The sequence below is a fragment of the Molossus molossus genome, unplaced genomic scaffold, assembly GCF_014108415.1.
Source record: "Molossus molossus isolate mMolMol1 unplaced genomic scaffold, mMolMol1.p scaffold_m16_p_16, whole genome shotgun sequence".
In the NCBI taxonomy this organism is placed as follows: Eukaryota; Metazoa; Chordata; class Mammalia; order Chiroptera; family Molossidae; genus Molossus; species Molossus molossus.
Genome location: NW_023425351.1, coordinates 65111904 through 65128397, shown reverse-complemented (window position 1 = coordinate 65128397; position 16494 = coordinate 65111904).

The window sequence follows — 16494 nt, the reverse complement described above, 5'->3', positions numbered from 1 at the left end:
GGACAGTTAGTATTTTTATGACACTGCAGCCCCAGCGGTCTTGGGGTGATCACACTGGGCTGGGCGGGAGGGCCCGCCGGAACGGCTCTTGATTCATGGAAGGCGATGCGGACCGTCTGCCCCACTTAAAGGGACAAGACCTGCGAGAACTTCCTAAGGAAAACAGGGGCTGCCAGGGAGAAGGAGGCATCCTGACCGAACACTCGTCTCTTTTGTCTAAAACAAAGAAAAGGGCTATTCAGAAACCAGATTGATTAAAATGGAGGGGAATTGCCAGACCATTGATAATTGCAGCTAAAGGGCAGTGGTCACTGGGACTGATTGTCACTTCACAGGGAGCTGCACACCAACAGCCAATCAAGGGCATTCGCAAGAAGCAACCTTTTAGTGACCCATAGTCCCCCCTTGGGAAGCATTTCACACAAGCCTTTAAAGCCAGGCCAAAGCATTTTCCGCACCATATTTACCTTCAATTCCCAAACCCAGGGGGACTGAGAGTCATTCAGTCTCTAAATGTCTTTCACATGCGTAAGAGATGAAGGTAACTGGCCCCCACCAAAGTCTGTCTCCATTCCCCGGCCTTTGAACTCGCACAGGCGGAGAGACCTCGTGGCCCCCACACATGGCAGGGACTCCAGTGACCCACCTTCCTGCACCCCTCCCCGTTCAGAGATGCCGCTTCTGTTCGGCACCGCGAAAACCCGAGCGCGTGTCTGGTCTGCGGTTCTCTTCTCTGACATGATCTCACGGGGGCACTTTGACAAAGACAAATCTCTCCAGGATTTTGAAAGGGTTCTGTATTTATAAACCCCGTGGAAGGATCCTGACCTGGGCCTGGGAGACGGGGAGTGGTCCTGGCTCAGACACAGACGGGCTGAAGGGTTCTGGCCGTTGTAGAACATTTCTAGACCTGAGCTTTCTCATTGAGAAAATAAGTGTTGGACACGGTCCAGTCCCAACTGTGCCAGTCAAAGCGATACCTGGGAGCTCCCAGGGAAGAAATACTATGATGTTATACACAGAAAATAGACTGGAAATAACATATCAGACATTCTCTTCTTTGGAATTGCCGTGTGTGTGTGTGTGTGTGTGTGTGTGTGTGTGATTTTAAAATATTGAACTTAAAAATACTATATAATAAAAATTTCTTCTATGGAATTGCCATATATACATATATGTACATATAAACACACACATGCATACACACACACACACATAAATGTTTAAACAACAGACTTAAAATAATATTCAATAGTTTCTTATGTATAAATGTTACAATATTTATATATTTGTTATATAGATATAGATGTAGACATAGATACTACAGATGTAGATACAGATGCAGATATAGATATAAAAGATATAGATACAGATACAGATATAGATACAGGTATAAGTACCATAGATATAGATATCCAGACTTGGCATTTCCAAAACTATATATATTCATGTGATTGAGGCCAGAAATCCAGTGTAAATAAACTCTCCGGGTGGCTCGGAAGTTTAGGCAGGGGGTCTGGAAATCACCACGGAAAAAGGCCCCCGTCTCCTGGTTGGTGGTTCGCGGTAGGAACATCGAGTGGTTTGGTCTCCTACGTTCCCCGGAGCCTGGGGCTGTGCAGGCGAGATGGGGACCCCAGGGATGGTTAGGAGGTTGAAGGGGTCTGCTCTAGGAAGGGAAGAGGAGGTGCCCTCTGTGCCCCAATCAGGAAACCCACACACTTCCTTGGAGCAGAAGAAGGGCGAAGGCAGGCTGAGGAGAGGCTGGTGTCCACCACCCCTACCCTCCCTGTGGCCCCGGCTGCACTGGGGGAAGGGCCGCCTCTGTTCCAGGTAGGGCTGGAGATCAGGTCTGCAGGCGGACTCCTGTGCTAACAAGAACTTTCCCACCACTTCGAACCCACATAACCCCATTTTCAAGCACCGCACCTGTGAAAAGGAAGCTAGGGTGCTGCCCGGGGATGGGAGTCTGGCTTCAGAGGGGCTGCCAAACTATTTACGTGACTTTGAGGTCCTCCCTGCACCTCTCAGTTCCCCCCATACTTTCCCTCGGAGTTAGGAGGTTGGCTGACATTTGTAAGGTCCTTTCTAGCCGTGAAATGAGGGAAAACACTTTTAAAACTTGTGCCCAGTATTTAAATAATCTAATAAAAGGTATGTAAATACCATTATTTAATAGTTTCTAGTAACAGAAAAGATACGAACTGAATATGTAAAAATTCTGTAACAATAGAGAAACACCTGCACCTTGTAGGACACCTGCGAGGAAGATTATGCAGCCTGTGGACAGCTGAGCTCGATCTCTAACTGTGCCCCGGAACATGCCCACGGGGCGTGGTAAAAGCAAGAGAGTCACAGAGAACATAAGCAAGTCAAAGAAACGTGCATGAATTCAACGCCTTGAATACAAATGCCCACAGCAGATGCCTGTGTCTTTCACAGAACGTCACAATGGAGGCAGAGATTCTCCTCGTCTTGCTAATAGGTGTCCCAGAAGGACTGGGGTGGGTGAAGGGGCCTTAGCAGCTGTTCTCTTCATCTTCGAACCACTTCCCTGGTTGTAGTGAAGACAAGTTTCTTTTGTAATTTTTTTGAAGAGAAATTAAGTAAATGAACTTAAAAAAAAAAATCCCAACCACAGCCCTTCTCCTGAGAAAGGCACAGAGGTTGTGGGAGGAAGTTCAAGGTCTCGTCCACACCAGCCCGTGGAGAACGTTTCCACAGAATGAGGCTTCTCCACCTTTGGGGCATACTCCCTTCCGCAGACGCTGCCCTGGGCTCACCATCTCCCGCCGGCCTGCTGCATCAGCCCGCTGAGCTGACCCTGTGCTTGCGGCCCTTCCACGCGTGCTCCACACCGCAGCCCGTGAAACCCGCCCACATCTGGCCATTCTCCCTTTCTTGCAAACGTCAGTGACGTCTTACCGGATAGATGATACCGTCTACACTCTTTACCACAGCAAACCAGACTCATCGCAATTAAGTTCTACATTTTTCTTCAGTTTTATCTACAAGCATTTCCTTTTCATAGTCTATGCTCCAGACACACTGAATTGTTCACCATTTGCCATTTTTAAAACATCTTCTGACTGTTCATGTTACATACGTCCTCCAATGTGACACAGCCCAAATGGCAAACCCGTGCACAGGATCCTGTGCACATTGCCACGATCATGTTCTCATTGGTCATTAAAAATAACTCCAGGATATGATATATGATGTGCTGGAAACATTTGCCTTATGTATGCACGTGAGCACGCGCATACACACACACACACACACACACACACACACACACACACACGGAATTGCAGGCCTGTGTTCAAATCATGTGGACAGAGATCCGCATGGTTTGTATCGTAAACTTTGAAATGTGTTTCAGTTTAATTGGTCCATTAAATCTAAGGGCCCTCTTATGTCATGAGTGATGTCATGGGTGACTTTCATTGGTCAGTCAACAGCATGGGACACTGTCAAAGAAGAAAATCAGGCCTAGACTTCAGCTGACACACGTCCTCACTTCCCATTAAAGAAAACTGAGGAGCAATATAACTGAACAGACCCTACCATCATGGACACACACGTGATCGCATAGCAGAGCTGAACCCCAAACTCAGAACTCCTGACTCGTCGTCCAGAGACTGTCCAACTGCCCCAGGTCATAGCAAGAACCCACAATGACTCTGCAGTCCATTAGTTACACATTTTGCCTAGCAAACTTAGCACCACTCATGTTTATTTGAGGTCTCTCTTTTTAATAGAGAGACACTAGTTGTCCTCTCATTCATATACCTCATCTCTCCAACTTGAGAAAGGGGACAAAACACTGGGCAGTTCTCTTTCCTGTACTGAGCCATCTCTTGCCATAGGCTTCCAGGACAGCTACGTGCAGGACGATCTGAAGCAAGAGAACGCAATGACATTCAAGAATAGTTGCCGCATTTCCTGTCCACTTTTCACCATTTTTGTTAGACTTGGGGCTCATAAAGGTATCATGATTATTATATTTAGCATCCCCAAGTACCCAACTTGGTGTCTGGTAAATGGAAGATGGATGAAGGAGTGAAATGAAGAGGAGCCCATATTTAAGGATGGTCATCTGTTGCCCGGCTGGAAACACGCATTCGATTTCTCCTCCTAAACACTCCTGAGTACTGTTCTCACACTGTCAACATGGCACTTGTCCCCATCCATGTGCACCCAGATAGTCTTTAACCAGCATCTCAACCTTGACGGCAGCCCAGCCGGTGCGGCTCAGTGGTTGGGCATCCACCCAGTGGGGGGCATGCAGGAGGCAGCCAATTGGTGTTCTCTCTCATCGATGTTTCTGTCTCTCTCCCTTTCCCTTCCTCTCTCTCTAAAAATCAATAAAGAAAGAAAAATTTTTTTAAACCTTAATGGCAGATACTTTGGTTCTTTTTTCCCCCTTTGTTTCCCCCAAAACATACATGCCCCCACCAATAAGCCTAGCCTAACGCCTGTAACATTCTAGGAGCTCATTACATGTTTGTTTAATGAAACTGAGTCTATAATCAAGGGGTTAATCAGGATGATCTATCTCTCAAGGAGACTTTCCATCCCAGTGATCCATGATTTAGAGTACTACAAATATGTCCTCTAAAATGTCTTCATTGGCGTCTGCGTCTTGTTGAATAAGCCATCGGTGATTCACGTGGTCCTCGGGAGAGAACGCCTAGGAGAATTCACACATATTCATCTGCACCATTCTGTGGAACACCATGCTTGGAAATCAATGTTTCTTTGGCTAATGTATTTAGGAATGGCCTGCACTGTACCCAGATGCCAGCAAGGGTATTGGCAACATTGTTTATTTCATATTTATTTTACTTTATTCCTAAACACTGTAAGACAGGCAAACATTGTCATTCTTGAATCCAAACGAATAGCTCAAGTTTTACTAAGTAAAGGTCAAAGTATATTTCTACCTCAAAGGACTAAATAAAAAACCATACATTCTCGAGAGCTTACCTCCTAGGAACCGTACTTCCTATAGATTACGCCAGGATGACATGAGAACAGAGCTCAGGATATAAATTTTTATTGCTGTATGAAAAAGTCAGAAAGCATTGGATCTTTACAACGAAATGCTATAAGGAGTCAGGATGCCCAGAAAACAAATTCCTGCCAGAGTAAAACATCTTATGTCCTTTACAAGTGGGACTTGTCAGGTCAGCTAAACCAATTATTCACCATGTGTTCAACTTGGCTTTGTATAAGTCTCCATTTTCCCACACAACTAATTCCCAGTTTATTGTGAAGCTATACACAGTCAGTCATGGGGATTGAATGTCAAACATGAAACTGAGGACAGGTGCTAAATCGACAAGTTCTGCCCCCATCGTTGACTTTGTTTCTCCGCATCTTCCATTTGCCCGACAGCCATCACCTTGTCTGATTTTCATCTGTATGTCACGGACGGAAGCGCTGGCTCACCACCCAAAGAGCATGAGTTGTGCATGATATTTGCTTTATGATTTTGAAACCCAGACTCCCAGGTTGTGCCTATCACTTGGGGGGCTGGCAAGGGTTGAAGAAAAGCACAATAATAACGCTAACGTTAGCTATGACAATGACTATTCCTATATCCCCTACTATGTGGCAGTGTGTCTGTAAAGCACTTTACAGACACTGTTTTATTTAATCCTGAAAACATCCTTTGAAGATGTTATTTCTCTTACTTTATAGCTGAGGAAGCTGAGATGTGAGATGTTAAGAGGTTTGTCCAAGGTCACAAGGTTTGCCTTAGCAGAGCCAGGATTCCAGCACCCAGCGGTGTTTGATAAATGGTCATTTTGATCCCATCTCTCGCTTCTCTTAATCTCCCTTCATGAGTATGGGTCATCAGGTCATGTTATCTCTCTTGCTACCACTGCTAAGAGCCCTGATTTCAGCAAGATCTCTACCCCAAAGCCCTTTCAGGGTGACCCTTTATTAACAACATGATCCGTTTATAAGAATATTTCTGAACTCTGCCCTTGGGATCAATAATCTTCTTAGCAATCAACTACAGCAAATTCTCTGCAGGGAGCCCTGAGGAAGAAAATCAGAACTAAGAGGAAGCACCTGCATAATTCAAAAGGACAAGCCCCCACCCCTCTCAAGGTGAAAAGAAAAAGCGAAAGAGACAAAGAAATTGATGGGAAATCCAATCCCAAAGACCTAATCTTGGACCAAATGAATTGTTTTGTAGCTCTGAACCTGGAACTGTGTCACTTTAATTGCTGCAACTTGCCAGTGTGTGCTACGGATGTTTCACATGGGCTCAGGCTGGCCCAGGGGACTTGGTCTCTGAAGGGAACCAGGCTGGGACTTTGGTCATGGACGGCACCTCTCACAGTGGTGTTAGAACAATGTGTGTGGCTGTCCAAAGGATGCAGCCTGTTGCTCCCACGTGCTGCTCAGACGCTGCTCTACGTGTCCACTGCAGGTGTCCATGCAGAACTTTTTTTTAAATTTTATAATATATTTTATTTATATCCAAAGTATTATCATATCCTAGCCCCGTGTCCAGCGCTCAATGACCACATGTGGCTAGTGGTCGTGACAGTGTCCAGCACAGCTCTATGAACTCTGACTCTAAATGGGAATCAGTGATCCAAACGGGAAGCCAGTGTTCTGAATCGGATCGCTGTGAGACAGCGTTCAGACAACTCTGGTGTGTGAGGGTCATGAGCGAGGGCTGGGGACCATTCAGGCTAACCTCACTGAGCTTTAATTTCCTCATCCGCAATAGAAATAGTAAGTGCTGCCTACCACGGTACCGTGTGTAGGCAGGCATATGAAAGCATTACAAAAATAACTGTATAGAGCTAAGTGATAAAGGAACTATTTTAAGGGCTAGAATTGTTTGACACAAAAGTAATTCTTTGGAGAAGCTTGAATGAGGGCTCCAGGCTGGGTCCCACACAATTTTTTGGTGTGGGGCTACTTTCAAGGCAAAATGTTTTTCAAGTACAGAGCCCGAGAACCCAATTTCCTAGGTTCAAACTATGGCTGCACTGCCCACTAGCCACGTGGCCGAGAGAGTCACATGGGTTCTCTGAGCCTCAAGCTTGCCATCTCTAAAATACTGACCGACTTCCACCAATACCAGCAAAGCAGACCGACTTCCACCAATACCAGCAAAGCAGACCGACTTCCACCAATACCAGCAAAGCAGACCGACTTCCACCAATACCAACAAAGCAGACCGACTTCCACCAATACCAACAAAGCAGACAGACTTCCACCAATACCAGCAAAGCAGACAGACTTCCACCAATACCAACAAAGCAGACAGACTTCCACCAATACCAGCAAAGCAGACAGACTTCCACCAATGCCAGCAAAGCAGACAGACTTCCACCAATGCCAACAAAGCAGACAGACTTCCACCAATGCCAGCAAAGCAGACAGACTTCCACCAATGCCAGCAAAGCAGACAGACTTCCACCAATACCAGCAAAGCAGACAGACTTCCACCAATGCCAACAAAGCAGACAGACTTCCACCAATACCAGCAAAGCAGACAGACTTCCACCAATGCCAACAAAGCAGACAGACTTCCACCAATGCCAGCAAAGCAGACAGACTTCCACCAATACCAGCAAAGCAGACAGACTTCCACCAATACCAACAAAGCAGACAGACTTCCACCAATACCAACAAAGCAGACAGACTTCCACCAATACCAACAAAGCAGACAGACTTCCACCAATACCAACAAAGCAGACTTCCACTAATACCAACAAAGCAGACTTCCACCAATACCAACAAAGCAGACTTCCACCAATACCAACAAAGCAGTGAGTCCTGTGAGTCTGAGTGAGCCTACCCCAGTTTTGTTCATGCCAAGAGATTGTAAGAATCATTGCCGATGTTTACTCTATCTGTATACCTATGATGAACAACTGTATTTGTGAAACGCATTCAGAAATTCGGTTCCTAATCAGAGAAGCTGCACAATGGGGTCTCTGAGCTATTTTAGAAAATGATCACACCTGAGAGGGGGGTTGTGGGAGCCCCAATATATAGCCAGTCCGTCAGGTCCCAGGTGACCATGTAGACCTGTGACTGACATGTGAAGTAAGGGCAGACTGACGGACTGAGCCCTTAACCTGTGGGGTCTGTTCTCACGCCGAGGAGATAGTGTCAAATTGAATACACCCAGCTGCTGTACAGAGACGGAGAATTAGTTGCTGGTGTGAGGAAAAATCCCACATTGGGTGTCAGAAGTATTATAGGAAAAATGACTTTCCTTCAGCATGTTAATTATTATGTTTTATATATTAAGATTCTACGTAATATTTGATTTGATTTGGGGGACCTATTGACTAAAAGAAAAGGGATTGAGAGAAGGACTACCTCACTTCCAGAGGGCCCTGAGTAGCGGGGCCCAGATCACGCCAAACGGGGTGGGAGCTGAGCGGAGGACAGAAACCAGCCCCTCCGGACCCTGATCCGGGTTGAGTCGCCGTTACTGTGCCAGTCCAGCTCTTTAGCTCTTCAGCTCGGTCTGGCAGGTCTGTTAATAGTCCTCTGGAAGTTCACGAGGTCGCAGATGGGTTGTAAGGAAACAGCCTGGATGCTCGGCTCACGGGCTCGGGCCGAATATTGAGTTGGTGGACTCCGGCAGCAGGGGAGGAGGAAATGCAAAAGGCTTGGCATTGCTCCCTGAGCCTCTTAGCTTCCTCAGCTGACTCATCTGAGGAGCAAAACACAGGAAACAAATCCAGAACACCCGTGCCTTAGTACAGTGACGAAGTGGTCTTCGGGCAGCCTGGGAAGTCAGTGACTAAGTTGTGAGACTTGATAATAAAAAGAAGACCAGCACTTTTTACTATTTCGTAACATTTCTGAAAACCAGTCTTTTTTAAAAAACAAAATCTTTATTGTTGAAAGTATTACAGATGTCCCCTCTTGTTCCCCATTGACCCCTGCTCCCACCCATACCCTCTCTGCTTTCCCAAAACTACTGTCTGTGTCCATTGGCTATGCATATGTGCATATAAGTCCTTTGGTTTGTCTCCTCCCACCAAGTCTTTTAAACAAGAGTTCAAAATATTAACTTAAGAAAACTTGAATAAAAGATTGATTGAAAACCAGCATGGCAGTTCCTCAAAAAGTTAAACATGTAATTACCACTAAGAAATCCCACTTCTAGATATATCGCCCAAAGAACTAAAAGCAGGGTCTTGAACACATATTTGCACATCCACACTCGTGACAGTATTCCTCAGGATGGCCAGGAGGTATGGCAATCCATGGATGCGGAGGTGGCATGCGGTGCACACATACTATGGAATTATTATTCAGCCTTAAAAAGGAATAATGTTCTGACACAGCTGACAACGTGGATCAGCCTTGAAGACATCATGCAAAGTGAAATCAACCAAACACAAGGGAGCGCATGCTGTGTGATTTCACTTGTGAGAGAGAGATCTATAGTAGTCAAACTCAGAGACGGAAAGGAGAATGGCAGTTGCCAGGGACTCAGGGGGGGAGGGAGGGAAGAATTGTTAATGTTTAATGGGGACAGAGTTTCAATTTGGGAAAATAAAAAAAAACCTGAAGATGAAGCGTGGTGATGGTCACATGACACTGAGAACTGGGAATGGAGTTAATGCCACTGACGTGTACAACATGTTAAAACAAACCTCCTCGGGATGGTTAAAATGATGCATGTGATGTTGTGCGCATTTTACCACAATGAGACAAAATCCATGCCAGGCAGTGTTTGGAGACGTACATATGTGCACTGCAGTTGACAAAGAAGAAAAACCCCAAGAGCTACACCCTGAGTACTCTGGCCTTTCACTCCATTCCGACATCGTCCAATTAGGACTCTAGTACCAGGAGTACAGTAAACAGGATGCCCATTGTGGTGGGAACTGGATTTCTGGGGAAGAATATCTAGATTTAATCTTTTTAGGAAAAATCAAATAACTCTGATTTACTATTAGTATCTTAACGCGAGTCGTTTTAAAGAGATAGCACTTTGCTCAGCTGACGCCCAGCAGGCAGCAGTGGCTCAGACCTCGGGAGTGGCCGCTGGTGAGCCCACCGGAGACACGGCCCCTTCCTGCCACTGTACACAACAGCTCGCACAGCGCTGTTTCCAGGGGTAGCCTTATCTTTCTATGGAGAGCTTAGGAGGGAAACAAGGGCCCCTTCCGACCGCGGTTGTGGAAAGGGTGAATCTGAATTCAACGTACAGGGACGTGCTCAGCCCTTGCACACGGCAGGCCACCAGGGGATGTTCTAGGGCTTGTGCTGGAAGTGACCCAGCTCTCCAAGTCCTTTCAGAGTCATTCAGAGCCCATCATTGAGCACTGGTTATGTGCCTGGCTCTTCACAAGTCACAGACGGAGAAATCAGGATGGAATAAAATCTCTGCTCTCACAGTGCTTGCATTCCGAGAGCGGGACAGGGACTGTGCAGGTACCAACAGGCGACCAGCGGAGATGTGAGACAACAGGGAAGATGAAGAAGCAGAGGAGGAGGGAAGGGAGGGGTGCGGAGGGTGCCCTTTCTCCGAGGCAGGCTCAGAAGACTGTAAATCAGGTGACATTTGCGCAGAGACCAGGAAGGCAGGCAGGGGCTCTGCATATGAACAGATGAGTGAAGGGTGATCTGGGGAATGGGAAGAGCAAGCAAAAGTCCCTAAGGTGGAGACAGGCTTAGAAAATTCCCGAAATTGCATGGAAGACAGTGAGGTTGGAACAGAGGGGTGGGGGGTGGGGTGAGGACTGATTGGATTTGGGGTATGGGACCACCTGGACAATGGTGGCATGAGGCTGCCATTCACCAGGCTGTGCGAGACCCCAGGAGGAAGAACTAGGAGGGGAATCAAAAGTTCACATTTCACAGGTTACGTCGAGATCCAGTAAGCATCCGCGTGGCGATGCCAGGTGGACAGATGTGTTAGGCATTCTCAGGAAAGATGAGAACTGGACCCATCAATGGAGGCGTCAACGGTGGGGGTAGGATCAAAAGCAATGGCGTTGGGTAGAATCACAACGGAGGAGAGATTTAGCACACAGTGTGTGGGTGTACCCTGAACAGGACCATGCCATGGTTAAGGTTAAGGCCTTGGAGCAGGTGAGCCTCAAGGTAAGTCCTGTCAAGGCCATGACTACCCATGGACTCTTAAATAGTTAGGTAACCTCCTTGGGCCTCAAACTACTCAACTACATCCAACTCACAAAGTTGTTGTGGGGGCTATAATGCACAGTGCCTACCAAGCTCTCAGAAAACTGTAGGTTGTTCCTCTACTTAAAACCTGCAAAGACCTCTCTTTGCTATTTAAATAAAATCCACAATCCCCGGCATGGCCTCCAAGACATTTGCTCCCAACTTTCTTCTCTCTTCTCCTAGCTCTTCCTCATCCTCTAAATGTCAACTGAAATGCCCCTTCCTTGACCAGTGGTTCCCTGGACAAGCTGACAATGTCACTGCATTTAGCAGTCCTCTACCTGCACCCTGCACTCCAGGTGACAGTGGGCAAGGCAAATGCCACTGGCAGGTGTTCTGATGAAGTCTAGTCTACTCACTGTCAGATGGAGAAGGGGGAGGAAATCGGCGTTTTTAAAGTTTCTATTTAATTTCAGATAGTATATGGTGCACTTTCTAAGTATTTCATCCGTTAAACTTCCAAGAGCTATCCTCCTTTGAGATATGGAGAAGTGAGGACCAAAGATGTTAAGGACTTTGTCCAAAGACACAAAGCTAGCAGATGAGGAAGCTGAGCTTTCGACCCAAATCTGTGTCTTCCCCGATTAGTTCTCCCTCACACCTCACAGCACCGAAAGATTCTATTTAAGCGAAACCTCTAGCCTGAATTCTGGGCCTGAGAACAAGAGCTATTACTATTATGCTTGTAATTATACATTGCTATAACATCACCCATAAAAAGTAATTATAGAGACAGCCCCATTCCCTTCGACTTCCTTTCTCTTGGCACCTTTACTGAGCAAGGCCCTTGGGATACATTCTCTTTCTTATAATCCTGTAGGTGGCGCCACACAGAAGCAGTTGGTAACATGATTGCGTCCAGCAACCAACAGAGGTGGGCGCCCCACGTTGGCCTCTGGGAGAAATAAGGGATGTCACACTTTCGTTACAGGTGTTAAAAGAAAAAGGTGGCCTAAACACAAAAAGAGAAAGAATAAAGAAGACCCTGTACCCTTTCCACTGGCTTTGCAGCACAAAGTTGAAAGGTGCACCCACGATTTGAGCCTTTGTTTTGTCACTTTCCAGTTGTGTGACCACAGGAAAGCTGCCATCCTCCTTCTCTGTGTCTCACTTCAATCCAAACACCAACTTCACAAAGTGGCAGTAGCTTGACTAAGAATGGGGATGTGAATGGGCCCCCGCTTTCTCTGCTCCCCTTGTTAAAATGGCCCCACATGGTGCCCAATGGATGCTGAGTGAATTTAAGATAGAACGGTGAGGCTGGAGAGGATTTCTGTATCACACATATCAGACCCTCATAATGATCAGGAGGCAAATACTCAAGTACGCATGCTCTCATCTCCGACTGGAAAAAGTTGTTCTTTCTGTTTTGTTTTGTTTTTAAATATTTTTTTTATTTACTTTAGACAGAGAGAGGAAAGGACACGGAGAAAAAGAGAGAAACACCAATGAGAGAGAAACATAGATCAGCTGCCTCCTGCATGCCCCCTACTGGGGATTGAGCCTTCAACCCAGGCATGTGCCCTGAGCGGGAATCGGGAATCGAACCCAGTGACCTCTCAGTACATGGCCAACACTCAACCAACTGAGCCACACCAACCAGGGCAGAAAGAGTTATTTTGATCTTCGACAAGGTATAATTTCCATAACCCTCAGCTGCCTCATTTATAAAATGATATGCCATCAGTCTACAGTAGAAACCACTTGAGATTTCCTTCTACATTTGAACTGTATGATTGTATGGGGGAGAGTACTTATTTTAATCTAAGTCCTATAGCAGGCATTTATAATTATTTCCCATCATCTAAATGGGTCAAAAATGTTTATACTACTACTTAGCTATTATACTATTTGTACTTATTACCTATCTTCATTCAAACGTACTGCCTAGAAAAGTAACATCTGGGAGGCTGATTAGTTTCTTCCTAACACTATGCCTGTAATTCAGATAAACACCACTAGGTAGAGATGTCTCAGATCAAGTTAAGTTCATCCAAAGCTTTCCTCTATTTCTTTATGTGGGAATCTGACACAACTAATACATATTTATGAAGGAACAATGTATACTTATTTGAAAAGGTTGGTCCTAGTTTTCACCAACAAGTTCCATCTTCTGAGCTTCTAGAAGGGTGAATCTGCTTAATTCTCTTTATTCTGACTCATCAAAAGCAATAGTGTTTACAAAATTGTGCCTTTGGAGAAGAGGTGTCTCTACACCCCCTAATTATAATAATCAATTGATTTAGTCACTCTACATATTTCCATGTATTATGTCTCAAAAATAAACTCATGATAACCAGAAGTACCTGAAGACAGAATGGACTTGATGATATTACTCATATTGTTAAATAAGATCAGGTATCAGAAAGTACTTAATAAATAGTACATGCTCCATAAATACATACTATGGTAGGCATCCTAATTCCTTAATTCTGTAAGTATTTACTGAGTTCGTACTTTGTATCAGGCAATGTGCATAATGGGGTCAAAAATAGTAACAACCATAGCCTTAAGCTTATAATCTACTGCAAGGATACATGCACTAAATAACTAATAATTATTAGTAAAGTCATTGCTGTGAAAGAAAGGAGCAGAAAGCCATGACAGAGAATAATAGAAGGGACTACGCAGGATGAATGACAGAAAAGATGTTTTTGAGGAGGTGATAATTAAGCTAGATCTCAACAAGGAGAAGGTGACAAGTAGGCATGTTCTCCATGAGGGGAACATTCCAGGCACAAACAAGAACATATACAAAACCCGTAAGGCAGAAAAGAGCTGGGAGTATTTTAGAGACTGTAATAACATCTGCATGGCTCAAGGGCCAGAAACAGCCATAGAAGACTGTAAGACACGTATGGAGAAATAGGCAGGGCTAGACCATGAAGGGACGTAATCCCATATCAAGGAGGTGGTTGCAAACACAATAGGAAACTTCTGAATGCTTTTCAGCAGAGGAGTGAAATGACCTGTTTTAAAATGATCAGCCAATGCTGCGGCAGAAAGACCGTATGAACTGGATTCAGTAAGTGTAGGCAGCCAATTAGGAGGATGTTTTCTGTTCTCTTGCTTTTTGTTGTTGTTGTTTTAGGGACTCATCATTCAGGCTCCAGCTGAAAATAGACAGTGCTTTCAAATAGGACAGTTGGGAAGTTTAATGCAGGACACAGGTAGCGGGAGGGTGTAAGGAAGCCAAAGGAAGGCAGTGCAGTTCCTTGAGGACAAGGAACAGTAGCCACCACTACTACACCTGACACAGGGGCTGATGAAGGGAGAGGTAACTGGAACATGGAGACAGAGGGCTTCCTTCTGACCTGAAATGAGACTTCCCAAGGAGGACCCCCACAAGTCTGTGGCAATCCTGGAAGGAGGGAGCCCACGGAACATACACCCCAACCTCACACTTCCCCTCCGACCAATTTCCTGCTAGTATTCTCCATTAACTGAATCCCACCAGAAGCCCAACAGCAAGGAAGCTTATGGATGTCAGCCTACTGAGGAATAGAGCAGGATGAAATACAAAGAGGGTAGAGAATAGATCTGGAAGGAAAAGTGGAAAATATGCCACCAAAGTGATGGTGGAGATAAAGGTTAATGAAGAATTCAAAGTATCCTTGATGTAGAATTCCCATGAAGTGCAGATGCATTTTATATGGAGAGGAAAGGAGACAGAGGTGTTAACTATGAATCTTAGGCTTCTATTTGGAGTAATGAGGTTGATTATGATGCTACTTACTAATATGTGGTAGACTTGGGGCAGAATGCATTCTTAAGGAGAAGCTCAACATTCACAGGCATGTAAAGAGGGAGATGTCTGAGAAGCATCCAAGTGGCAATGTCACCTGGGCAGGTGGATGAACAAGACAGTACCTCCAAAGACACATCTAGGTCGGAGAGATACATTCAAGAGTTGCCAGCAGACGCATGCTGTTTAATGAGATGATAATGCTATTATCTAGAAAGAGATTGTACAGAGAAGAGAGAAGAGGACCTATTTTCAAGTTCTGACATCAGATAGAGGAGAAGCCAGTACAGAAGACTTGAACAGGTGTAGGCTGAGTGGCAGAAAGAAAACACGAAGTGGATGAGGGCACAGAGCATGTTTCAGGGAGGAGGGCACTCAACTGTGATGACATCACTTCAAGGCCAGCGTCAGTACAGGGAAGCCAGATTAGAAGCAGATTTTTCATAATAAGCCTGTGATATAGGTGTCATTATTTTTTTTTATTATTTTAACAAATGCAAAAGAAAATAATGCTAAGATGAGCTAAGTAGCTCTTTCATTTAGTTACTCAAGATTTAAACATAGGTTTTTGATCCCAAAACCCAGCATCTTTCAATTGTGCTGAGTAATTCTCCAACTCCATGATTCATGCTGCACAGGGACATGTATGGAAGGCAATGTCAACTTAGCATCTGAGCCCAGGTTTCTGCCGGATCTGACCTCTCAGCTCTGGCTCCTGAAGGCAAAGAGGAGAAAAGCCTTCCCCTCCAAAGGGGGAAAATAACATAAAATAAATGGCAAGATATTGATCTTGAGACCATTTACATAGGTGTTAAGTGCCCCCGTTGGCATTAAGAGCAAGGAGCTTCGAATATCACTTGTACAGCAAGCTGCTTAGCTCTGCAGATAACAAGTCACAGCAGGCCTTCTTGGGTTGCAAATGTAGTCACTCTGTTTGCCAATTAACTCTTTCCCACATTGCTTTTTATATAACCAGCCAAGAAGCTTTGCTGAGACAGCATGATCTGCTAGGAAACAGCGCGGGCCTGGGAGTCAGAAGAGACGATGTGTTAGAAACCGTGTGGTGGTAGCAACAGACTGTGTTAACAACAGTAGAACAGCCGTGAGGAAGACAGAGCCCTCGGAGACCCTCTGTTTCCTGAAATAAATGTCCATGTTTTCTGAGCTTAGTATCAGTCAATGTCATAGGCAAAATATTGTTCTCTCACCTCAAGAAATTGCCATTTGTCCAAGTTGTTCTGAGCTTGCCCTGGTCTTTCCAAGTACACTTCCAACTGTCCTTCAACCATGTAGTAAGCCTAGACGAGATTTCCCCAGCAGCCGGTGGCTTTGTGCCCGAGAGAGATGGACCTCATCCACTGGACCAATGACTTCCAGCAGGCGAAATATAAAGATCTCATGGATGTTCTTTGCTTTCTTGACCTTCTGGCTACATTGGACATAATTGACCATCTCACGTTCATAAAACACGTTTTTGTTTTGTTTTTGTTTTTGACTTCCTGACACCACCATTGCCTGGAGTTCCTCCTACCTCAGTGATTATTCTTTCTCAGTGT